At 40.7% G+C, this 25995-nt stretch overlaps 1 protein-coding gene across 17 annotated transcripts in view; it reads left to right on the forward strand.

The window, feature by feature from the left end:
* Positions 1 to 25995, forward strand: part of INPP4A (inositol polyphosphate-4-phosphatase type I A) — a 198043-nt gene that overhangs the window by 48832 nt on the left and 123216 nt on the right. Inside the window, exon 1 of one of the 17 annotated variants that reach the window (XM_073352649.2) lies at positions 12649 to 12920. The exons of the other annotated variants lie outside the window; for them this stretch is intronic. The gene's annotated coding sequence lies outside the window, so the exon portion shown is untranslated. Of the gene's footprint in view, positions 1 to 12648; positions 12921 to 25995 lie in introns of those variants that run through there. 17 annotated transcript variants of the gene reach the window in all.

Genomic DNA, 25995 nt, shown 5'->3' on the forward strand with positions numbered 1-25995 from the left:
CATCAGACTTATTAAACTCAAAATGTGGCCCTACCCTCTTGTTTTCCTAACAATTTGCAAAGTTTGTCTAATTATTTCTGTGGATTAAAAAATGATTGTGTCTTTCCTTTAAGACTTCATAATTGCTGACATTTCTCACACAGATGGTGAAGTTTTGGATTCTGTGTTTTGTAAAAAGGTTCAGTGGGGGTTTGCACTTTTTTTTTTAAAAATTGCACCTGCAATTATGTCATTTCTTGGGTGGGGGGAGAAAGGGTGAGGTGGAAAAAATGTGTAATAAATACGTAAATAAATTGGCAAATCCTGCTGAGTTGCTGGCTAAAGCATATTCTATAGAAATAAATTCTTAGCTCACTTGCGTAATAGTTGGCTGCAAGTGGGACTCTTTGAATTGGTGTTAGAGCAGTATTTGTAACATTTCAATCTATTGTACGCTTCCTAAAAAGGGAGGCTGTCTAAGATTGCTGCAAAAAAGATGCTGGCTGCGGTGAGGGTCTTGTCTGTTTTTTAAACCGGATAAAAAAAATCACTCCTTAAAAATGATATGATAGAGTAGTTTAGCTGTTCTTCCTTTAATTTCAATGTTGCGTCAGTTTCCTTTTTCATCATAACTACAGTTGTTAGACTGAACTACAGTCTGAGTATTTTCAGAGTCCTCCCACAGGCATAGGTGGAGGCCATAGAAAAGTTTCTTTAAACAGGCTGGTATTTTTTGATTGGTTGTTACACTGCTGTGCATGGTGATGGCAAAGGGAGCTGCACTCTGACTCGGACACTTCCTCTATGCTTATCCACAAGTGGGCTTTAGCCCACGAAAGCTTATGCTCAAATAAATTTGTTGGTCTCTAAGGTGCCACAAGTACTCCTCGTTCTTTCTAGCTGAATAGTGTGGGAGTGCTGCAGCCTGTAGGAGATAACAGACAGAGATCAGGATAGTTTAATGGTTCTGGAGCAAAATTTGGGGAAGAATGTATTGTGAGAACCCCTTTGTCATTCTTACAAAATACACGACAGCTTTCGTCATCTTTTCCCTTACTCAGTATGGTGTCTTTGCCAACATCTGTTCAGGCTTGATGAACTTGACAATTGACCAGAAGAATGTGTCCATATTGCATTTGAGAAGGCCCTTCTTGTGGGTTTAGTGACTGTCTTTGCAGAGTCATTCTTTCCTAAGAAAAGATAACAGAAAATGAATGAGATTTTGGATCAAGATGAGGAAGACGTCTTGACTAGATCATCCCTGTATTATTGCGCCTTAATTCCCACTTCCCCAGACTTACTTACACAAGTGATCTTGCACCCACATTCATCTCTTTTCAATATCTCTTCCTTAGGGATTTCTGAAATCACTTCCTGAGTTTTTCCAAAATCTATGGCTAACAAAGGCACTTTAGACACATCTTTGTAAGAATGAGAGTGGCTGTATCTGATTATACACTATGCTGAGAAGGGTTGTCACCTAAAGATAATGATCCATAAGGAAACTGAACAATCACAATGACATCCTACAAATGAAAGGTCATGGTGGGTTCCTGCCCCTTGGGGTGCCGTGCCACCCGACCCACCAGCCTGGGCTCCCTCTGACACTGTGCTGCTGTGACAAGTTGCTAAGTCTCCAAGCTTGTTCTTTCAATCAGCATACACATAGGTAGGGACACACCCAGCCGTTGTAACTTGCAGACAGGCTTTCTGACCAGCCCCTGCATGGGAAGGCTATACAGCTAGGGAACTTACCAGCTTCTGAGGCACACACCCCTCTCTGGAGGGTAAACCCAAAATTATACCATCTTACATTGCACAGGGAGTTTTTAAGTGATTATAAGGGATAGCAAACAGATCAAAGCAGATTACCTAGCAAATAAAACAAAAACACAATCTAAGCTTAATATACTAAAGAAATTGGATATGGGTAGCAAATTCTCGCCCTAAATGATAATTTAAGCAGTTTGCAGCTATTCTTGGGACCAACTGCCCTTGCTTGCAGCTTAAAACCCGAGGTGTTCTTCTCGCAGGCTAGAAATCCCTCTAGCCTGGGTTCAGCCCTTTTCCCCCAGTTCAGTGTTTGTTTCTCAGGTGTTTTCAAGCGTCTCCTTTGGGCGGGGAGTCAGAAGAAGAACCCCAATGATGTCACGCCCCTGCCTTAAATAGCTTTTGCATATGGTGGGAACCCTTTGTCTCCAGCTTTAGTTCCCACACCTTTCAGTGGAAAAACACTAGTATTCTGTGATAGAGTCCAGTACCAGGTGACTTGGTGAAATGTCTCTGTAGGGCCATAGTAGTCATGAGTCAGAGGCTGTTTGTAGCATCCTCAGGAAGGCTCCCCAGTGGGAGATTAGCATCTTCTAAGACTTGTTGTTCTCCCTAATGGTCCTTCCCAGCCAGCCATCTAGACTGATTGCATTCTTCTTAGTGGGCATTCCCCAGATGTAAACACATCTGTAATAGATGCATAGACAATATTCCTAACTTCAGATACCAAAATGATACATGCATACAAATAGGATAATCACATTCAGTGAATCATAACCTTTTCAATTCTACCTTACATGACCTATCTTGCATAAAATACATCATAGTTGAATCATATCATATATATATAATATTACCATGAAGAATATGGGGTGTAATGCCACAGTGACATTCCTGACATTCTGACCAGCTCTTTGCAGCTATACCACGTGGACAATATAGTATTGGTAACATCTTATTAAAACAAACCTAAACAAGTTTAGAACCAGTTTTGTAGGATGTGGGTGGTGAATTAGTAGTTCTTTTTGTTCCCAAAGGTACGTATTATTGAGCAATTACCTTGTATCATCTTGATGGAAAGACGTCCCAGTGTTAGAGCAATAGTTTAGGACTCAGGAACATTGGTTCAATTCTCTGCTCTGCCACAAACTTCCTGTCTGACTATGGAGAAGTCACTTAGTGTCTCTGTGGCTCAGTTACCTATCTGCAAAATGGGAATAAGAGCACTTCCCTACCTCACAGCAGTGTTGTGGTTTAAAGATAGTGAGGTGCTCACATACTAAGGTATGGGGGACCATGTAAGTACCAAAGATAGGTAGAATTTAGAGAAGATGAAACTAGTGGAACAGAGTGAGTGAAAACCACAAATTGCCTCACTTTAATTTAATGGACTGCTGTAGGCATTCTCATTGGCCTGGGCTGGTGGAACTAAGCCAAAGTTTACAGGTAGTGCTATTGTCGTGATTTTTCTGCAGAGTTGGGATGGTTTGGCGGCGAAAATAATAGTAGGGAGCTTTTCAGCATTTCATCTACCTTGCCTCGTAGGATTGAATCAAAGGGAATTTAGAGGTGGAAAAGATCTATTAAAGTAACCTAATCCTTACCCTTGTCAGTGTAGGATTGTTTCTCTACACTGTATAGTCTTATTGTTTTCTCCCATTCAACTGTAAGCATCCCAGACCATGAGGCCTCCATCGTTTTGGAAAACAAAAATAATGTATTGATGGAACCACTTAAATATTTTGTTTTAATCAAGAAAAATATTAAAATGGGTTGTTCCAATGTGAAGGTTTTGAAATGGTTTATTTTTACTCTGAAGCACCATCTTTTGTTCATCTTGCTATTTCCTTACCCTACTGTTATCTGATCTGTTTCAGTTGAGTGCTGAAAGACTGGGCCTAAGGTTGACCTTCCTATGGACAAATACACCTGGCACGTGAGATCAGGATTTGTAGGAGCCACATTAACAATGCTGAGGTGACACTTTTTGTCTAGTGAAGTCAGGTTGTTGTTTTTTTTTCCTTTAAATTTGCCTGGCCTAATTTTGGAAAAAATCCCAAATGATCTAAAATCAATTACGTTTTCAATGTCAATCTTCAGATTAATCATGAAGGAATTAGTTTTCTTTATTAACATTTTTTAATAAGCTTTCCCTCCTCAGGCTCATACAGGGCTGAGTACTGATACCCCTCATGAAAATTGCTTAGTACCTTACTCTGAACGTTGTCCAATGATTTCAGTGGGACTAATTTGAGGAGTAGGTTACTTCTACTCAGCATGATTAAGGGTGGGTGAATCTGGTCCACTTTTAGTAACAGAAGCTTTTACCATCTTGCAGATAACATTCTAATTGACTGAATCATGAGTTGCTTTTTGAGAAGGGAACTAATTGACTAGAGTGAAAGCGGAACTTGTTCTTTAATACTTTTGACTCTCATTGTTTTTAAATCTGTTACTAGCCCACAGACATTTAAGGCCCAATCTTGAAAGCTTTTTTCTCACTAGTCAATGGGATTGCTTTCCTGGTAAGGTATCAACAAACATGCGTAAGAGTAGCAGAACTGAGCCCATAGGTCTGTGCTAAGCAGGTATTGTTAGGCAGATAGTAGCGTTGGTTTGCGGCAGGTTAACTTGCAACAGAATGCAAATGAGTTCGGATGGAATTGCTTATCAGAAAGAAAACTGGGAAGCCATTTTTGCATTCTTTGAAAAATAGTTTTTAAAAACAAGGCTTGATATTCTGTGGTGTATTTTGTGTAAATTTAAGTGTGACCAAAAAAGACAAGTAAGTTTGATAATACATTACCATGAAAAGATAAAGCAAAATATCATTACATTTGGTTCTTTTTTTTTCCAGTTTGATTTACACAAGGCAGAAAGTGCACTTAAAGCAAACAATGGAATATCTGCGTATACTTTTTCGAGCATGAACAATGATGCTTTCTCTGACATCCGAAGAACCTAACAATCAATGTATAGCACAAAATAGCATAACATTTACAAGTCCTGCATTGTGAGCACACAGGAAACTTGACCCAGAGAATGTATAGTGTTCACTGAATGAACAGAACTGGTGTATGTAAACAATTCACAAGACCATAGCATTGTTCAGCAGTGTATGGAATTGTGATGTTCAAGATACACAATAGCATGTCATTGCGACAAAATGAATTCACTCTTGGGGCTGACTTTCACTTTTGTTAGGATTCACAGATTAATATAGCTTTTCAGTTGAAATAGTTGTGCAATTGTTGAAGATTCATCAGAAAAGATGCATTGGACACAATCCGTCATAGTAGATAAAAATAAGCATGCTTTGTTTTGAACTTTGCGTGCATCACACACATTTAAGGAAATGTCCTTTCATCTAGAACAAGCTAGAACACAATTATTTGTTGAAGGAAGTTGGGAAGGCCAGACATGGTTTTCAGAGGTGCTGCCTCTGTTATCCAAAGCTATGATTTCAGGTTACCAACATCTTCAAAACCTTTCTAGGAAGCCTTTAGGATAGGGTCAGGGCCTTCAAAGTCTTTCCATTGATTTTAATGGGAACTAGATCAGGCCCTAATAGAGGAAATTAATAAAAAGGCAGATTTGGTGTGAACACATTGTATGATGCTAATTGAAAAAGTTTCATAGTATGGTGATCAGAATTAAGACATTATCAAGACCTTATTCACTGTCCCTATCTAGACAAGACATGGACGCTTACTAGCATTAAAGAACATGGAAATGGGTAGATACATGTGGACCAAGCAGATGCCACACACCCAGCCCCTGTTAGACTTGCAGTCAAATATGTTCTGGGGAACCGTACCCTTCCTCTGGGCGACCCATCACATTCAGCTAGTGCATTCATTGTCTTTCAAATCCTTCCCCCTACTCCCCCTCCCACTGATATTGCAGCGGTGTCTGTCAGTCCATCTGGCTAATACTATCTTTGTTGCCATGAGTAATATTTTGCTTGTCTTGAGTTAGTTTGTTTCTGAGAAGCAATCATTAAGAGTTGAAAATTGAGCGATTTGCTTCATCTGCTAAGAACAAAGCATAAGAAAAAAATCTTCCTGCCAAAACCCAAAATTATTAAATTTGAATGATGATTTAGGTCAGGGATTGGCAACCTTTGGCACATGGCCCGTCAGGGAAATCCGCTGGTGGGCCGGGCCGGTTTGTTTACCCGCAGGTTCCGCCAGTCGCAGCTCCCTCTGGCCGCGGTCCCCCATTCCAGGCCAATGGGGGCTGCGGGAAGCAGCATGGGCCGAGGGATGTGCCGCTGCTTCCCGCAGCCCCCATTGGCCTGGAATGGTGAACCGCGGCCAGTGGGAGCTGCGATCAGCCAAACCTGCGGATGCTGCAGGTAAACAAACCGTTCTGGCCTGCCAGTAGATTTCCCTGATGGGTTGTGTGCCAAAGGTTGCCGATCCCTGATTTAGGTTGTATTTTTCTTAGCATCTAACAGTTGTTATATTAGGTTCATGAACAGGTTTAAACATATTTCAGGGTTTACTTCAGCTTTTAGAGGCTCTATTCAAATGATGCTTGTTTTCAGCCAAATGCAGATTGAAAATTAGCTATGAAAACATATTGATGTTAATAATAGAACATATTATGTTACGTTCCAGTAGCACCTAAAGGCCCCGATTGGGGAACAGGGCTCCATTGTGTTATGCATGTCACACACACATAATAATAATAATAATAATTAATAAAGACTGCCTTTCCCAGAAAAACTTACTACCTACATGTGTACATTTAACATCAAAGAACTAGTTTACCAATAAGGGACAAAAAAGCCCCAAATACCTTGACTACCATGGACTAATATAGGAGTCCTAACAAGAGGAAAACCCATGCAGACAGCACCTGCTCTGGTAGGGTGGAAGTAGCAGGCATGCAGTTTCCACTTACTCTTGTGTACCTACACCCAATATCAGCCTTGTACTGTAGGTGTAAGGAAATTACTCTTTTTTACTGCCTTGTGCGGGTGTGTAGCCCAAGTCACAATCTGACCCTTATTGATAAAATTCTTTTTAAAAGCACTTTTGACCAACAAGTTATGTGGACATTTTATAGGTCTGGAAAGTTTTGAAAAACTTTATCTTCTTATATCATTTTAAAAATGTGCTGAGAACTTACAAATACATGTAGAATGCCTGGGTCTTTCAAACTTGTATGTTACAAAAATAGAGTTTTTAAAAAACCCTTTTCTTCCTTTTCCAGAGTTTTTTTTGTTTATTTTTATTACCAGAGACCTGTATAAGAACAAGATAATTGAGTCTGGCCCACTACTGAATTTTTAAAGGAGTACAAGGAGTGGCAAAGGTATAAAAGATACAAGGGAACTGTGTAGACAGAAATATATGTCAGGACATGGAATGCAGCTCAGACAAAGCTATCTGCGCCTGCTGCTTATTGCCTGCCTAGAATCAGAGTCTGTTTCACAGTCACAGGTTAGTTGTCACAGGATTGGTTTTAGATAGGCAATGAGCTGCAGGAGCAAATGTTTTGTCTGAAATGCATTCTGTGTCTTGACATATTGGCTGTCCATACAGCAACCTTGTATCATTTGTCACTCACTATAGAGTCCTTTTACAATTCAGTGAAGTCGCTCTTGAAGCGGGATGGACTTTCCTGGGATGTTAATAGAGAGCATAAAAAGAAAATGGGTGATTATGTCACTTAAATGCATTTTCACCAAAGAGACAAAAGTACATTGCTCTAAGATCTGTGTACAGTATGTTCTGGCTTATTGACACTATTGTCTCTTTTCAGTGTAGGATAATTAAGGAGACAGCCCTATTACCACTGAAAGGTGACCTCTTCCTGGCAATGGATATAGGTCCTTTCTCAGTCCCCATAGTACTCAGCCTCTTTGTAGCTTTTAACAGAGATGACCACAAGGTACTGCTGACACACCCGTGTGACATAGCTAAAATTAAATGGCAACCACTACAGTACCTCCAGTCATTCATCTCCACCAATCCCCAGAGTGCTGTGATAGGTAACTACTGCTCCACCCCAAGAACCCTTACATGAAGAGTTCCTCAAGGATCCATTCTGCAGATCCTCCTCTTCAATGTCTACACTTCTCCGCTTGGAGAGGAGGTTAGATGCCACAGACTCCATTCCCAAAAATACTCCCAGCTGTACATTTAATTTTCCACAGAAACAACCAGCACCATCACAAGCCTATCAGCATCCGCAAAAGATAATCACCTGAAGGAGGAGCACTTGGCTGAAACTGAACAAAAGGACTGACAGTCTTGTAAGACTCTTGTTGCTAAGACCCTGGACACTGTGAATCTCGTTTAAATTCCTGGCTCTGCTACATATTTCCTGTGTGACCTTGAGCAAGTCACTTTACCTCTTGGGTTCTGAGTTCCCCATCTGCAAATGGGATAATAATTCGTTTGTCCCTCTCTTTGTCTCGTATATATTGGATGGTAAGCTCTTTGGGGCAGGGTCTCTCTTACGTTGTATATGTACAGTGCCTAGCACAGCGTGGTTCTGATCTCCGGCTGGGACTCTTGGTGCTGCTGTAACACAAATAACAATAAAGACAAGACCAATATGAGCCTGGTCAGAGGGGGAAGACTGTTTTCCTCTTTTATCAAAGGTGTCTGTTCACCCTTATCAAAGTACTGCAAAGCCTTGGGGTTCTGTTCTGTAAAGCCTGGACACCCAGGTAGAATCCCGTGGCAAAAAACTCTTGTCCACCTCTTGCTTGCTAGGAAATTTTGCTCTTTCCTCTTGATCGAGGATCTGGCTACAGTGACACATGTATTCATCACTTCCAGGTTGTGTTACTGAAACTTGCTGTATCTAGGGCAAAAGGAGGATATAGTGCAGAGGCTCCAGCTGGTGCATGATGTTGCTGCGTGGCAGGAGAGTTCATTGTTGTTTCCTTCATTGGTTCCTAGTATGCTTCCATTGCCAGATTAAGGCTTTGGTTCTGATCTTCAAGCCATCAGTGGGTCACGACCCAGCTCCATCAATGGCTACATCTCCCAGCAAGATAGCTGCACTTCTCCGAGACTATGCAGCTAAGAAAACCCAGGATGAAGCCCATAAGAACTGGAGTGTTTTCAGTAGAGGGGATTTGACATGGAATGAGCTTCCAGGGGAGATCAGATTAATCCAGACTTTGACAGCCTTCAGGGCACCCTGCAAGACTGTTCTCTTTGGCAGAGCATTTCCACCATATTCGGCAGGATGATGGTTATTCCTCATTCACAGCTTCTTTTAGACAGTTAGAGGAGAAGAATGTGTTTTACTAGGGACTTCGCTACGTGGATTTCATTTGCTTAGGAAATGCTTAGATACTGCTATCGTGGGTGCTATAGAAGGTCTTTAGATTTTGTAATTCTGAAAGATAAAAGTAAAAGGATAAGTAGCTCAGTCTGTTATGTGAAAGTGCCTTCTACACAAAATCTTTCATTAGAGGCACCTCAGTCTTATTACCCCACTTGTAGATCACATTTGAATTCATGCTTCAGAGGCCTGGTAGTCACTTATTAAAGCACAATAGCTTTCTTTCCAGGGCAAACACTCTGTGCTGCATTGCCTCAGCCCAAATATGCCATTTCAGTTGGAAAAAGAAAGCTATCCAAGCTTGATAGGGGCTCACAAAGATTCACTTTCAGAATAAATCCAAAAAACAGGGCAGGAATTACAGCTCTCCCTGGACGTGCTCATCCCTTGAGATAACAATGGTTGTAGGGGGGAAAAAGAATCTTTCTAAATGAAATTGTTTTTCATGAGGCATGAGCTGCTCTAAAACTCCTTGTTTATGCCTTGCCAGTGGCCACACCTTCAAGAATCCAATAATTCTTTTGTGTGTGTTGATACGGAAACCACATAATTTATACCCATAGCGTCACACAAATGTCCATCTATGGGGCATGTGGGGGACTGTGCATCTGAAGGCATGACGGAGAAAAGTATATAACATGGAGATTGTTAATGTTTTTGTGTATATGGCACTGCTATGAAATAGTATATCGGAACTCACTGTTGTGAGATACCCTAGAACGAAAGTGCCTGTGTATTCTAAGCTGTTTTAAATACATCCTTGTGTTTAGAAACTCATGTGTCAGTCTAATTAGCATGTTGACTTTGTGATCTTTAAATCACTCCACAGGGCAGGATTTCTACTTTTACTGAGCAAGCTTGTCTTGTGTTATATATAGGTTATCTGGGAATGAGACAGAATGAAAGAGAAATTTCCTCTATGCAGGGCACATCTTGCCAGGAGACCTGAATGACTATCAGGATTTTCAGCAGGAATGAAAGACCCTCCTCTCCTGTTACTGAGGTTGTTAACCAAAGAACTGGGAAGCAATCCTTTAGGAAGAAAAGGAGAGAGGATGAGCTTACTGTGGGGTGGTCTGGCATCCAGTGGGGACATGAGACTGTAACTTCTCTTTAAGTATCTCACCCAGCTAAGTAACTTCTGTGACAGAAGTGCTTTCTACTTGTCTAACTAAACAGTGAAAAACAATTGGCTTTTTAAGATTAACCACAGCAGAGTTTCAGTGAAATAAATTTGATTTCTTTGTATTGTTTCATCCTTTTACATTTTTGCTAGTGGTTCCCTAAAATGATTCCCCCTACAACCATGTGCAAATCTGAATTTTAATTCTAGCATTAATATGCACCCTTGCCTATTACTTCGGTATTCTGTATGTGGATTCATTTTTCACTAACCTCCCAGAATGTTCTGGGCCTTTGTAGAATCTTGTTGAACCTTCCAGACTTTCCGAGAAGAACATTTTTCCTTGAACCTCTTGGAATGTTGTCAGCCAGGCCCTCACGGGTATATAAGGGGCAGCGTGTCGTCAGTCAGTGAGAAATACGAACAAAATGAAGTAAAGTGAGAGCCCAGCTGCGATAATGTGAACCTTGTCTTATTGTGTATTTGTGTTTTAAGACCTGAAGAGAGTAAGTAGTGACATTTAAAAAAAAATTCAATAAGACACGAGAGAGAGAGATCAAACCCCTATCTATGCAACAATATAAAAGAAATACTGTTACTACTTTTGTCATGCTTAACATGTAGCGTTTGATGACTTTCTAAGACTGCAGAACATAGATTTTTGCCATGTATCATCTAAAGACTGGCCAATGGCATTTTTAAGTCTCTCTGATGTGCTTCAGTTCACAAGGGAAAAGGCGAGAAAAGAGATGTTTGCAGTTACTTTGGGATAATCATCATCTGTCTCATTGTGTCTATTCAACATTTACGGGGAGTGTAAATGCAAATGCTCTTTCTCATCTAAGGACAGACTTCCACAAAAGGGAGCACAGTGGAAACCAACACCACCGTCTCCTTCTGTACCACTCGCAGCCACCAAATGCTCCAATAGCCACGTTGGTGAAATAGGTCTGACTCAATTCTTTGTAAGCAGAGAGGGAGGACAGTGTTATTGAACTGAAATTCAGTGTATTAAAGTTGTTGTTACTGTGTTGGTGTGGTTGAGTGTCATGAGTTTAGTGGGGTGAGGCTTGTAGATTGGTATTGTGTTGAATGTGACTGTTTCTTTCACTCATGATTTCCTTAGTGTTTGCACTGTTAAGGAAATGCACCATGTTTTCTTGGTCATACAAGCTTTTCTTAGTCTCTTCTTGTGGTTTTTGCTTTGGGCGTTCCTTCTTCAATGAGAAACCTCAGTAGAAATCTATCTGTCTGGGTGATATCCAGTCAGATGTTTACTGGGGTTGGGAGGAAAATCTCCTGATGTATAAATGCTTTGACAGAAACCAAATGTCTGTCTGTCTGTCTCTTTTTTTTTTTTTTAAATTATCTAGGATGTTTATATAAAAGGATTGATACACAGGTCTGAGTTTTAATGGCACCTTTACCTTGGCCAGCAGATTCTGCTGTAAAGAATAGTCGTCCTACTAAGAAAAGATAAATCCAAGTATGAAAGGTTTTATGACGCTGTTCTAGTTGTCCCATAGTTCTTCGTTACTTTGTGCTATTGAGCTGCAAGGAGGAGAGCTTCAGCACACTGACTGCTCTGGTGTAACATGCCAATTCAGAAGTAGATTGGTAACTAAGTGTCCTCATTATTCTGTGTATGCAACTGGTGCCTTTTAAAAAATGTACCCTTTCCAGGGTGAAATTCACCAGCGTAAGGGCCTCCGTGCTGCTTAAGTCCTGCATTAGGGCTGTGCAGGTAGAGCACAGGTCAAGGGCCTCTGTTCCTCTCCAGTGCTGCAGAAAGTATTTCTGTGCTAGCTCCTCAAGGAGGGCAGAGATGGAGACAGGCTGTAGGAGGGGCCATGGGATTGGTCCATTCTTGGATCGTGTGATCCCAACACCCACACATGTAGGTAAAGTGGCTGGAGTACGGGGGTGGGGGGGTTGTGGGCGTAGCAGCATAGCCCCACTTCCTGCTCCCAGGTTGGGGAGGTGGGCTTGCCCACAGATTCTATGGTGATTGATGCATTAGAAATATATAGATAAATCCAATGGTTTTCACACCCCCAAATCTGCTTTCCCCTTGGCACTTTGCCATGTAGAAGCATGATGGATTGGGCTTATGTAGATGAAGGAAATTCACCCCAGTGAAATTTTTTGGGTTTAGGAAATTCCTGCGGGGTACCTGAATTTCCCCCCAGCCCACATCTTCTCTGTTACTGGTCTGAGCTCAGAAATTTTTGTGTTGAGACTTTTGCCAGGATTGTACATTCAGTAGCTGTAGTATTAGACACTTGCACAGTAACCTTTTACATTTAAAATAAAAATACTGTTTCTGGTGAGGAGAGAAGTGGTTTCCTGGATTTGCAGTTAATAACTATGCTGAATTGATGTAGTAAACGTACGCAGAGGGAAATGAAGCTGTTAACACCTCTTGTGAAAGAAGCAGCATAGAGCTAGGGTGGGCTGTTCCTGTGTGTGTGTGCATATATAAATGTATGTGAGAAACACTGAAACTTAAACTCCTCCTGCAGCTCTGCATCTGCTGTGAGTCGCTGATATGACGCACGCTGTCCGTGTTCACATTAGCTAGAACTCAGATGGAGCAGGTCTGACAGTAGAAGAAGCAGACTGATATTGATTAGCTGCTGCAGGAGACAATTGTGCCAAGATATTTTTGCAGGCATGGCTGAAACTCGGGAGGCTCTGCTGAGCAAGATCAGTTTATGTTTGTAATTTTTTTTTAAAGGTAAGAATGTTTGTTGTTCATTATAGGGGGAGAGAGATGGGAAAAGGGAGATGAATAGCTTGTCAAGGTTGAATTTCATATGCTTTGCTTTTCCTCAGAGGGTGCTGATCCTTGCAACCTTATTATTGCTGAGCATCATCTTTGCTGCTTGAAAAGGCATACAGAGAATCATATGGCTAATGGGTGGTACATGTGCTACAAAACAAAATAATGATACACTCATTCACTAGTGCATCCTATGTTATATAATGCATGGCAGCCATGTTAAGGATAGAGGACCTCTTTCAAAGGAGCAGAGCTGTTAGGTATTAGGGCAATGAGAGTCATTACACAGTACTCTGTTCATTATTTGGACAGCACTCTTCTTCAAGTTCATGCATTAAAACCAAATTTTCCAACTTCTGAATTTCTGCAGTTCCAGAATCAAAAACAGCCTAGCCAGGATCACTGTAATAACTATTTAAATTTGAAATCACATCATTAGTTTACCTTGCATGTTAAGGTTGTGCATGTATGGTGCTGGGTGTGACCTGTACCTCACTGCCTCAATGTAAATGTTGCTTAGGATAACTCCGTTGCTTGAAGTACTTAAAACTGTATCTCCAGCTGCTGCTTTTTTCCCTTTTTTGTGCCCCGAAATAACACACATTTACAATATATACTGCTCTAATTGTTGTTGTTTGCAAAGAATAGTACATGTGCTAGTCAATTCCTCAGGCTCAGAAGCTTGACTTTCTTTAGCTTAAATTTGTAAAGTGATGAAAGTAGTGTTTTTATAAGTTGGCATTCACTATAAAAAGTAGTTTTTGTATCGTATCAAAATTGCTGCTAATCCTCATGTGGAATCCTACTAAGTTTTGAGACTTTGCTGTACTCCTCATAACTGATTACTGTATATCATCAGTTTTGGTCTGAAATAGTGTCCTTTCTTTCACAAATCCTTCTATTAATCTTTCCTTTCCAGCTGCAGTCATGTGTTCAACTTTGTTTTATGCTTTTGGCTTATTTCTTTATATATTTCGGATTTAGAAGACAGTTGTCTTTTAGGTTGCACCTTACAATGAAGGTGGTAATTGCTCTTAATAACCTATTGCAGCCTGATCATTTGTTGTGTTACACTGTTAATCTCAGAAAGAAGGTGGCTTAGAAGGCTGGCCACTGGCTGACTCACTTTTGACTACAAGAGAGCCTGCATTAATCTCCATACTTTATAATTTGTACAAAAGGGACACATGTTCCTCAAAGATTTACGAGCAGAGAGGGTTCTGTAATGAGGTCTCACACCACTAAGATGCACTGATTTTTACGGAAGATACCATGCCTTGTTTGCTTGTGTACTCTGAAGCATTAAAAACAATGTAAATTACAATTTTCAGAATTGTGCTACCTTATCCATGTGTTTTTTTTCCCCTTGAGTTATTAATTACTTGCGAATTTACAAAATGTACTGATTCACAATGGTTTTCTGTCATTGCTGTGAATTAGGAAACAAATTAGAACCTCCCTATCTCTTTATGGAAGGTGAGCCTTAACACATGTCTTTACTTCAGTCAGTGTGCTTGTTGTAGTCCTAGACCTCGGGTGCCATTGGAGTTAAAAAGTTGTAGCATGAGAATGGTCTTTGGAAAGTTCAGCTCTTGGCTCTCCTTCTTTCAGAGCAGATTTTTCAGTCAATGAGTAATTTCATGATTTAGGAAAGTCCTTTTGTTTAGGTATGTAAAACCTATGTCTACATCTCTCTAGCTATATAATATTATGGAGGCAAATTATGGTTGTTTCCTGGATTCTCTTGTGATGGAACCTTAATAGTATCTACTACACCAAGGGAAGGGTATCTGAACTGACTGAAACAAGGAAAAAGAAAAAGAGGACTTGTGGCACCTCAGAGACTAACCAATTTATTTGAGCATGAGCTTTCATGAGCTACAGCTCACTTCATCGGATTCATGAGCTACAGCTCACTTCATCGGATATCCGATGAAGTGAGCTGTAGCTCATGAAAGCTCATGCTCAAATAAATTGGTTAGTCTCTGAGGTGCCACAAGTCCTCCTTTTCTTTTTGCGAATACAGACTAACACGGCTGCTACTCTGAAACCTGAAATAAGGAAAACATTTCTCAAACCTCTCTGCATTTTTGGAGGGTGTGCGCGCGTGTGTGTGTGTACGTGCACTTAGTTTTGAATATGTGTATGATGAGCATGTAGAATGTGTATTCTGTCTAGTTCCAATCTGTAAACAGAGTAAGAAAAAAAAATAGTATCCTTTTAAGGACTTCAGTGGGAGTTGTTCAGTCTTTGCAATACTGCAGTTGAGACACACAGTTAAACTATTAGTGGTTAACATTTTCGAAACAAATTAAATTAACGTATTTAGTATAAATGACAATAGCTGTCCTGAATGCAGCCTCTCTTCCCCCTGCTTTTGTTCACAACCCACACTTGCTTTCTGTGACCTCAGAAGAGCAACCACTGCAGTGCAACAGAGTGCTATGTTAACTCCAGGGCTGCTGGTTATCGTGTGTGTGTGTGTCTGTCTGTCTGTCTGTCTCTCTCTCTTTCTCTCAACTCGGGGTTTGGATTAATACCCCTACATGGAAAAGGACATCAATTTAAAAAGAGCAAAACTTAAAAATAAATAAATAAAAAATCCCCCACCTTGCAGGGTACCTGGGCAATTTGGGCTTGATTCACAAAAGGATTTAGGCACTAAACTACCACTTTATGTGCCTAAATCCCAGAATCAGATACCACTGGGATTCACTGCCCCGTGCTCATTTGCTGCTGAGCCCTTTAGGCACCTAAACTCACTTGGTGCCTACACTTTTGTAGTAAAAGTTCCCTAGATGTCTGTTTCTGCCTCTGCGCCTGCACCCTGCAAGCCCTACACCAGGCGTTCAAATGTCTAAGCCCCACAACAATTCACAAACCTTGTAACCCACCTGTGGGGCTCAGTCTGGTAACTCACCTGCTGCATTGGGAGAGCTTACACAAACTGGCTGGGTTTGTGTGTGGGGGGAGGAGGAGGAGGAGAAGGACCACCTCCCTTATAACTTTTAGCGAAGGGGTTGGGATACTCACTTAGGATGTCAGGGGATCCCCACTTCAAGTTGTTCGTCCGTCGTCCCCCCCCTCCCCCGCCTGAAGGGGAGAAAGGATTTGAGTAGGAATCTGCCACCTCTTATGTGAGTGTCTTAATCACTGAACTATAGGATATTCTCGGGTAGGGCTTCCTCAATATCTCCTGTTGCAGCTATTGCACTACAGATAAGTAATTTAAAAAGTAATTGGAGCAAGGGGTCTATTGAGTGTTCTAATCACCATGCTACAGGGTCATTTTCATGCTTGCTTGCTTGCCCAATGACTCTCTCTCTTTACTTATTCACTGTGCTTCTCCCTCCCACCACGCGGCGGGGGGAGAGGGAGCTTGAGAAATACTTTGCACAGAAAACATGGGTGTTGTCTTTGAGAGTAAACTGAAAAACTAGGAGGGGAGCAAGGAGAAAATAGAAGCATCTCAGACCAAACTTAAATTCCTGAATTCTTTGACACCTGACATTGTGAGACACACCTGCTGTGTATCCCCATCACTCTCTCCCACAGGTACTTTCCCCAGCCCATAATCATGCCCAGGTTTTCTAAAGAGACTGGTTAAGACCCTTGAGGAACATTAGTCCTGTTACTGAAATGAAATTACTATTTCTTTTTTTCAAAATGGGGGGGGGGGGAGAAAGGTAGTGATTGATGCATTTTAGAAACAAATTTTCTGTGATACTTGACTCTTTTAAATGAATGTCTCTGCAGTCCACTAAATAAAACTAAATAATCATGTCCGTCTTACTAGTCCTGTGGCTCAAAATAGCCATGCTATTTTTGTTTTAAACTCAAAATTGTTGTGGGGTGAACAAAAGAGGGAATTGGTTTAGTAGATTTAGACACACTTTTTTTTTTTTTTTTTTTGGTGTGTGTGTGTGTGGGGGGGGGTTTGGTTTGGTTTGGTTTGGTTAGAGGTAAACAATTGGAAATTGGGTGTGTGTAATGGAAATGAAATTCCTGAACTTGAGCAGCCCAACCTGGTGTTTGTAATTCTGAACCATTTCATTTTTTAAAAATCTAATTTTCTTTCTAATTGACTAATTAGTCATGGTGTCAAGCTATAGAAAGCTAAATTAACTGTTTTACAGACACGTATTTCATGGAGAGGCAGAAGTATTTGCTTTGTTTCTATAGTTTTTCCTGGTCTCTAGATAAGTCGCCTGTTTGGATTAGAACTGTTCCCTGGGTTTTAAAAGACGGGGGGAAAGGACCAGTAAAGCTTGGTCTCTTTGCTCCCCAATGTATTCTGGAAGGACCCAAGTCATCACTGCCCTAAGGCTCCTTTGCGCTGACATAGCGGAAAGAGGTAATAAAATATGTGCAAACCCCCCCTTCCCGTCCCCTCCCTCCCTCCCCACAGTGAGTATCAGCAGCATAGCGGGCCTCTCTGCAGGTACTGAACTAGTGCTGCCCTCTGTGTGCTCCCTCTCCACGAGTCCCCTGTGTAGGAGGTGTTACAGGGGGCATGCTAAGGATGGGAGAAAGCATTGTCAGAACAAATCTGTGCCTATTCCTTAATGGAACAAGGTCCCTTATTTTCTGGGTAGTATTCCCTGACTGACCAGTGCCCTGGGAGCAGGGGGTACAAGCTTGGTCAACCCTCAAGGACTGAGCTGCTGCTAATCTAGCTTTTAATAGCCACCTCAGAGCCAGCACCAGGGATGAATCTGGCTCAGTGTGCTCTGTGTAAACGAGATTGGGGCTTCAGTTCATGCCATGTTATTTCTGTGCTGAATATCCCCTGCAGTCAGGTAGAATGCAGAAGTCTGGGATTAGCTCAGTTTTCATTTTGGTTTTGCATTTCATCTTGCATATGCTGTTCAGGCTTCAAAGGATGGCAGTAAAGTGGTAAAGTACAAAGTCACACGTGATTGGGGAGTGACCTTGTGTGTTTTAATTTAAGAAAAAAAAGGCACTTAATTCTGATTATTTTCTGGGTAGTATTTAGCAATGCCACAGGGTTGATTGTAGAAATGTTACAGGTAAAAGTGAATTAAGGAACATATAAACTTCCATGAATTGGGCAATGACTCAGCTTAGAAAATACCCCTGGTTAGAGGAATTACCTTTCAACACCTGGGTTTTAGATGGCATTAAATAGTCTGCAACTAGAATAAATTCCTATGTGACAGGTAACAAATGTATTTTAATCCTGAGTTTCTTAAATTATAACATGCTCCAAAATACTTCTTCTATAATGTTTCAGGCTCTTAGGGATCTGACTTTAATCCCAAAAGTCATATTATTCACTAATAGCAATGTTATTCCTTGGAAAAATATAGAATAATAATAGCACAATCGTTTTGTACTGATTTTTCTATTTCCTAAAGGTTTGGTCAAAAGAATTATATTGAGCTGTGTATGTTCAATGAGGAGTCTTCTTAAATGATTCAAAGCCTGGAAGTGAGTGTGAGTGTGTGTGTGTGTGTGTGTGTGTATTGGTGATAATAAGGAATTTCGCTTTTTTAGTGTTCTATTATTCGTATTAGTATTAATTAGATTTTTGTATTTTAAAGCGAGTCTTATAAAATCTGCTGTGTATATAACTTATAAAGTTGAGACAATAAATGCTCAATCCTGAGAAGTGTGCATAATAGGAGTATGGCTCCCATAGTGGTATCTACACTACAAAGGTCTGTAGTTGTTTTCCTGTGCTGGTGCAGCTTCATTGGTGGAAGTGGTCCTCTGGAAGGCACAGATGTTTTTACTGTTGTGGTGGTGTTGTACAGAGAAAAATGTATACAGAGAAATGCTTACTGTTTCCCCAGTGCAGATGCAGCCAAGGTGACATGTAATCTAGACTCTCAGAAAGGCAATGCTTTCAAAAAACAAATGGTGAAAGCAGATGGAGTTCAACGTCTTATGTATCCTCAACTGCATTTCTATGGAGTCTACAGTTTAGATGGCAAAGCTTGTTTATAAAATAAAAGATGGTGGGGCCGAACAGGAGGTTTACTCTATAAACACTGAGTTGAAGGAAATTGTGCTATCAGTTTAAATAGTAAATGGACAATGGTATGTATGGAAAGTGGCCAATATTAGAATTTGTAATATAGCATGAGTAACATCTGTTGCCTTAAGAGTATTTCCTCTGCTTCCCTGAGTGAGGTGTCATTATGGAGAAACAAATTAAGAGATGTTTCAGGACTAACTGGGGTACAGAAATGATTTGCCTTAACATTTTTCATGTGAGTAGAGCATTCTTGAAAAACTTGGTGGGAGAGCAACAGATTTAGAACAACTTCTGTTTATAGAGCTCATCTTTTCCCCAAAAATCCCAAAGTGTTTAACAGATTATGTTGATTGAGTGTGCAAACTATTTATGTACAATATATCTATATAGCTTTCCCCAACACTAATGGAAACTGTGAAACGTAGTGGCTGCTTAAAAGCACATGTAATGCTACAATTTGAGTGAACCGTTTCAGAGTAACAGCCGTGTTAGTCTGTATTCGCAAAAAGAAAAGGAGTACTTGTGGCACCTTAGAGACTAACCAATTTATCTGAGCATGAGCTGTAGCTCACGAAAGTTTATGCTCAAATAAATTGGTTAGTCTCTAAGGTGCCACAAGTACTCCTTTTCAATTTGAGTGAAGAATTTTGTGTCCAATTGAAGCTTCAGGGAAGTGAACTTTAATAGGGGGTGCATAAAATTAGAGTCCTTGGGTATTGGGTACTGTAGTGACTCTGATGGAAGTAAGCCACCTATTAAATCACCAACGTCGTTTCTTGAAGCACTTAGGGGTCTTATTCTGGAGACTTACCACCCGAGTGTTGAGCCAGCTAAATGCTATTTGTATTGTGGGCACTGATAGTGCTTCCACTTGAGGTACCACGGCTATATCTATCAGAGTGCACCATTTTCTCAAATGAGAAACGGTGTGAATTATTTTTTCCTGTTTTTCCAATGTTTTGTTTAACCCGATTACTGTTTAATACATTTACACCCTTTACCTTGTCTGTCTTTTACCTGTATCTGTCACTGCTGCTGTGCACTGAGTGGGTGTTTTCAGAGAACTATCCATGGAGACTCCAGATCTCTCTCTTGGGTGGTAATAGCTAATTTAGAACCCATCATTGGAAAAAATAATCCCAACTATATCTGTACAATGTGCATTACTTTGCATTTATCAGCGTTTAATTTCATCTCCCATTTTGTTGCCCAGTCAACCAGTTTGGTGAGATCCTGGAACTCCACATAGCCTGCTTTGGACTTAACTGTCTTGAATAATTTTGAAATTTTGTCTGAAAACTTTGCCACTTCGCAATTCATCCCTTTTTCCACATCATTAATGAATATCACCGGTCCCAGTACAGATCCTTGGAAGACCCCGCTGTTCACCTCTCTCCATTGTGAAAACTGACTGTTTATTCCTACCCTTGGTTTCCTATCCTTTTAACCTGTTACTGACCCATGAGAGGACCTTCCCTCTTATCCCATGGCTACTTAATGTATATTACTTCCCTTGTATCCCATAGCTACTTAGTCTACATTAGACACCATTCTTTTAATGCCTTGGAAAAAACTAAAACTTTAAATGAAAGATGGTTTATAGCCAGATGTTGTGTGTAGGCTGTGTTTTATGCTCAAATTTTAAGATCAGTTGTGTCCATTGGAGAAAAAAGAGATTTATTCTGTAGTTGCTTCTCATGCTTCTCCATATAGTGAGATTGAACAGGATGGTAGAGTTGGTCACTTTTACTTTCACTCCCTGTATGCTCTTTGTCAAAAGACTGTAGGCTCTCTTTGTGGCAGAAGTACGATGCTTTGTGACAAATTTTGATAAACAACGCAGCAGAAAGAGGGAATTTTAACTGTAAAATAAATACACTAAAATAAAAAATTCAGAAGATAGAAACCTCTTTTTCTCTCAGAGGCTTCCTGGGGAGGTAATGCACACTTTGGCTTGATCTGGATTAGTGCTTGTTAACCAGGATCTCTAAAACTGACAAAATAAGGGGCGGTAGGGAGAAGTATATGGATGAGATGTCATAGAACATTGCAGCCAAGTTTTGACAGATTCCTTACACCAGCACTGAATTTCACATTTGAAAGAGAATTAAAGAAAGTGAGAGCCCTGTTTATAAAACACATCTATTTTTGTGTGTGTTGGTGTCCACTAATTCAGAATGTGCTTCACCCTCGCTCCTGTAAGTCAGGCAGATGTGACCTGTCCTCATTCAGAATTTTCTCACTCTCTGTGTTCTCCTCAGTCACTCCCTTCCTTCTCCAGTCTGTCTCATGATGTCACTCTGTATTACTGAGTCATTGGGCTGGACCATAATATACAGCTGTGATAACAAAACAGAGCCTTCCTTTAACATTTAAAAGAGAACACAAGTGCAGGATCTGCTCAGACAGAGCAGCTTGCAAGATTGGGGCCTTATTTTGTAATCTGATTTCCCATGATTATTAATTTACAGGCCATGACTGTACACTTGGCATATGATTGAATTGTGGAGGTGTGCAAGTGTAACCTTTGGGCTAGAGTTCACTTCATTTCCAGTCTCCAGTGCCTTAAAAAAAAACCCAACTCCCATAGAAAGTAGCTGGAGACCTAGAGTTCAGTCTCTAAGGATTTTCAGCAAGGATTGCACAGGGTCAACCTCCCCACATTCAAGTCCCAAAAGAAACTAAAGAAATGAATTTAATTAAATAACTTTATAAAATCTTATGATAAAGAAACAAATAATCTATGTTTTACAGCATGACCTGGCTATTTTATAATCCCCAGACATTCCCATCACTGTTATATATAACATAATTAAAGAAAATACATTAAAATCTGAACAGTTCAGTCCCCGAAGAAACTGAAAGTTCCCAGAAGCTTAGGTTTTGTTCACCTAAGTCTCAGTTAAAAGAAAAGGAGTACTAGTGGTGCCTTAGAGACTAACCAAGGATAAGAGTCACTAAGATGCCACTAGTCCTCCTTTTTTTTTTTTTTTTTGCGAATACAGACTAACACGGCGGCTACTCTGAAATAAGTCTCAGTTAGTCTTTGATCACCAAATCTATAGTCTGCTAAGTCTAAAATGGGGGTAGGCAACCTGCGGCATGCAAGTTGATTTTCAGTGGCACTCACACTGCCTTGGTCCGGGGGGGGCTCTGCATTTTAATTTAATTTTTAAATGAAGCTTCTTAAACATTTAAAAAACCTTATTTACTTTACATACAGCATTAGTTTAGTTCTATATTATAGATTTATAGAAAGAGACCTTCTAAAAATGTTAAAATGTATTACTGGCACGTGAAACCTTAAATTAGAGTGACTAAATGAAGACTCGGCGAGCTCATGCTCAAATAAATTGGTTAGTCTCTAAGGTGCCACAAGTCCTCCTTTTCTTTTTGCGAATACAGACTAACACGGCTGCTACTCTGAAACATTTCTGAAAGGTTGCTGACCCCTGGTCTAAAATAATATCTTCCCTCTACTTGCTTGTAGGTATCTTCAGTTGGAATCCAAGCAGACTCTTCCTCTGCTGAAATCACACTAGCCAGTCAGCTAATTGATTAACCAACCATTCAGTTAAGTGTATAGATTTACACTGTTACAAGAAAACACAAAACTGGGAATAGCAAAATAAAAATGACTCTTTCCCCATTACTACTTTTAAAGAAAAGTTGGTGACTCAGATTAGTTGAGACAATTTAACAGTTTGGCTAAAATCAAAACAACATTCAAAGCATACAATTAAAATAGTTACCTTCCTCTCCCAGTTTCCCCTGGCTCTAATTAGCATTGCCCATGCTTCCCTGTTAGAGGGTTAACAATATCACTGTTGCAAAATGCTTCTGAGTTAGGGACAACAGCCTGTTTTCTGCTCCTGGGCTCAGCTTCTCCCAACTCACACAGGGCACATGGCCTTCTGCAAAGCAGTTGCCCTGACTGCTTGCCCTCATGGAGTCTGACCCCAGCAACAGGGAACCTATTGGAGCAAAACTACCACACCCAATTCTAGAAGCGTCTGGATGTGGAGTGCTTAATCTGCCTCGCAGCAATGACCCCGACACAATTTACTCCTACCTCCCCCAGTGGGTCTCTTAAAGAGATCTCCCTAGTAGGCACATGGGTTACACAAGTATTTACTGGGAGGAGCTACCATGGTCATGTGTTTTCTCTCATCCCAAAATACACAAAAGGGGAGCTGAAATGGATTTTAGTGCAGCTGAAGTACAAGTATTGTATTTAATGCAAGTGAGAATGAAATCATTCTGTGGGAGTTGGACCAAGAAAATGTTTTCTCTGCTTTTTTCTACATGCATGTTTTGATGAAATTGTGATATTGTCAAGTATAAATTAGTATTTTCAAGAACAGTCACTACAGGAGCCACATGAATACTGAGTGTTAATATTTGTGGGGATGTGCCTGGGCACGTTACAGATCATAGAAATATAGGACTGGAAGGGACCTTGATAGGTCATCTAGTCCTAGTCCATGCACTGGGGCAGAACTTAATAGCTAGAACATCCAAGACAGGTTTTTGTTTATCCTGCTGTTAAAAATCTCTAATGATAGAGATTCCACAACCTCCCTAGGTAATTTGTTTCAGTGCTTAACTACCCTTAGTGTTTGGAAATTTTTCCTAATGTCTAACTTAAATCTTCCTTGCTGCAATTTAAGCCCATTGCTTCTTGTCTTGTCCTCAGTGGTTAAGGAGAACAGTTTATCACCTTCCTCTTTGTAACAAGATGATCATTCAGTAAAATTAGAAATGCCCTGGAAAATAATTAACCCCCCTGTAACTTTTACTGCCTATTTTGAAAATGGGCTAAGATTCTGAAACAATAAATAGAATGGGGGCAGGCAGAACACAATAGCAATATACAGTATAGCCTACCGCCCTTCAACTGCAGATCACAGCCGGAGTTAGGACAGCTTGACCTAGGAAAGAAAAGCATTGTCCAAATTTGTAGGCTGCCTAAGGAAAATACAAGTGCTTAACATGTGTTAGCAGGAAACTCCTTTTGAGCTAGATTGTAACTTTACAATCTGCCTTGAGTAAGGGGCAGTGTGTAGCTGCACTGCCCCAGGAGCCATCCAGGGAAAGAATAGTGATTCATACAGTCACAATTCCTCCTTGGCATCCCCATTACTCAGGGAGAGGAGAGAGCAACTTTCACCCCTTTTCATGAAGCACATCAGCTGTTCTGGCCTGCGATGGGATATCAGACGGGGTGGGATCTGAGTTACCCAGGAAAGAATTTTCTGTAGTATCTGGCTGATGAATCTTGCCCATATGCTCAGGGTTTAGCTGATCGCCATATTTGGGGTCGGGAAGGAATTTTCCTCTAGGGCAGATTGGAAGAGGCCCTGGAGGTTTTTCGCCTTCCTCTGCAGCATGGGGCACGGGTCACTTGCTGGAGGATTCTCTGCTCCTTGAAGTCTTTAAACTACGATTTGAGGACTTCAGTAGCACAGATATAGGTGTGAGGTTTTTTGCAGGAGTGGTGGGTGAAATTCTGTGGCCTGCGTTGTGCAGGAGGTCAGACTAGATGATCATAAAGGTCCCTTCTGACCTAAGTATCTATGAGTCTATGATAAAGGGGGTGGGGTAGATGGTTCTTCTCCCTCCATTCCCTCCTTGCTCACAGGCCAGAATGTCAGGTGGATAGTGCCTGTTCTCCCACCCTATGACTGGAGTAAGAACATGAATAAGCCACGAAGCGGAGACTTACTGCCCAGCTCAGTAAGGGCTGGAATAAACTAGCCCATTGTAAGGGAACAAAACCCGCACAGTATCATGGGTTGTTTCAGACACACTTCAGTGGTATTTACACATTTCATTACAAGGGAAAATGCTTACTTGCCTGCTCCTTCCAGAAGAGAGTGGCTTTTGTTGTCCCTGGTCTGTGGGACATGGAGGGAGTGAGCAGCCATGGGGAAGAAGTGGGGAATTTTCAGTACAAATACTCATCCTCACAATAGTAAATGTACCCCTTTGTTCCTGTCTTTCTGGAGTCTCCTCTGCAGTGGGTGGTGTCACATGCCGTATGTGCTGCAATAAGGGTAATGGCATAAGCAAGATTTGACAGCAGTTGGAGCTCAGAATGGTGCTTTTGTCCATTTGTACAGTAGCCTCAATGTTTATCTTAACAGCTGAGAAGTTTATTTCTCTCCCAGACCTGCGGCAAGGGACTTGGAGAGTCTGCAGTCCTGTCAACAGGGGAGCTGAGAAACGTGCATCACATTTCCTGCAGGGAGGGACTTAAAAGTCTTTCAAAATTTGGCAGCAAGCACTGGACTTATAACTGTATTTTTTGCAAGCCAATTTCCATAGGCTTTTAATTTAAGCAGTAAGACACATCAGGGCATGAAGAACCTTCTATGTGTCACCATCTTTTTCTTCGTGCGGAAAGCCAAAGGTAGAATGTCTGCAAAAAGTCCTAGGTCTGGTGTAATATGAGAGAGCATTTTCACACACAGCCACGTCAGTGCTATTGCAAAACAATTTAATTATAAATACAATATGGTGATTGAGCAGGAGAGATTTCACCGGGGCTCAGTGGCCAACTAGATTCTTTCTGTTGTAAATGACATTGGACTACCCTGGCTTAATAATTGGAAAAACCCAAACAAATGGAAAAATAAGCAGTGAAGGTCATATTCTAAATTAGTTATAGCCGGAATTAAAGCACCGGGGAAATGGACCTAGATTTTGTTTTTTAAATTGGATTCATGCCCTAATTGTGTCACAAGATGGGAACGCCGCTGTAATTGTGTCACAAGATGGGAACGCCCAAGCAAGTGCTCAGCAATTTTAATAATAATAATAATAAAATCTTACCTTTTGAGTACAATTCAGAGCAGTAGGGATGCTAGGGTTGACTAAAACTAGCTAACACATTTTTAAGCATAACTTGCCCTTTCTACACTAAGTGAAAGATCCTGTTTAAAATAGAGTTAGCTAACACATTTCTAAACAGGACCATTTTTTCTAGTCTAGACATAACCTGAGTGAAATTTAAGGTTCATGTAGTGT

The sequence above is a fragment of the Lepidochelys kempii genome, chromosome 1, assembly GCF_965140285.1.
Source record: "Lepidochelys kempii isolate rLepKem1 chromosome 1, rLepKem1.hap1, whole genome shotgun sequence".
NCBI lineage: Eukaryota > Metazoa > Chordata > Testudines > Cheloniidae > Lepidochelys > Lepidochelys kempii.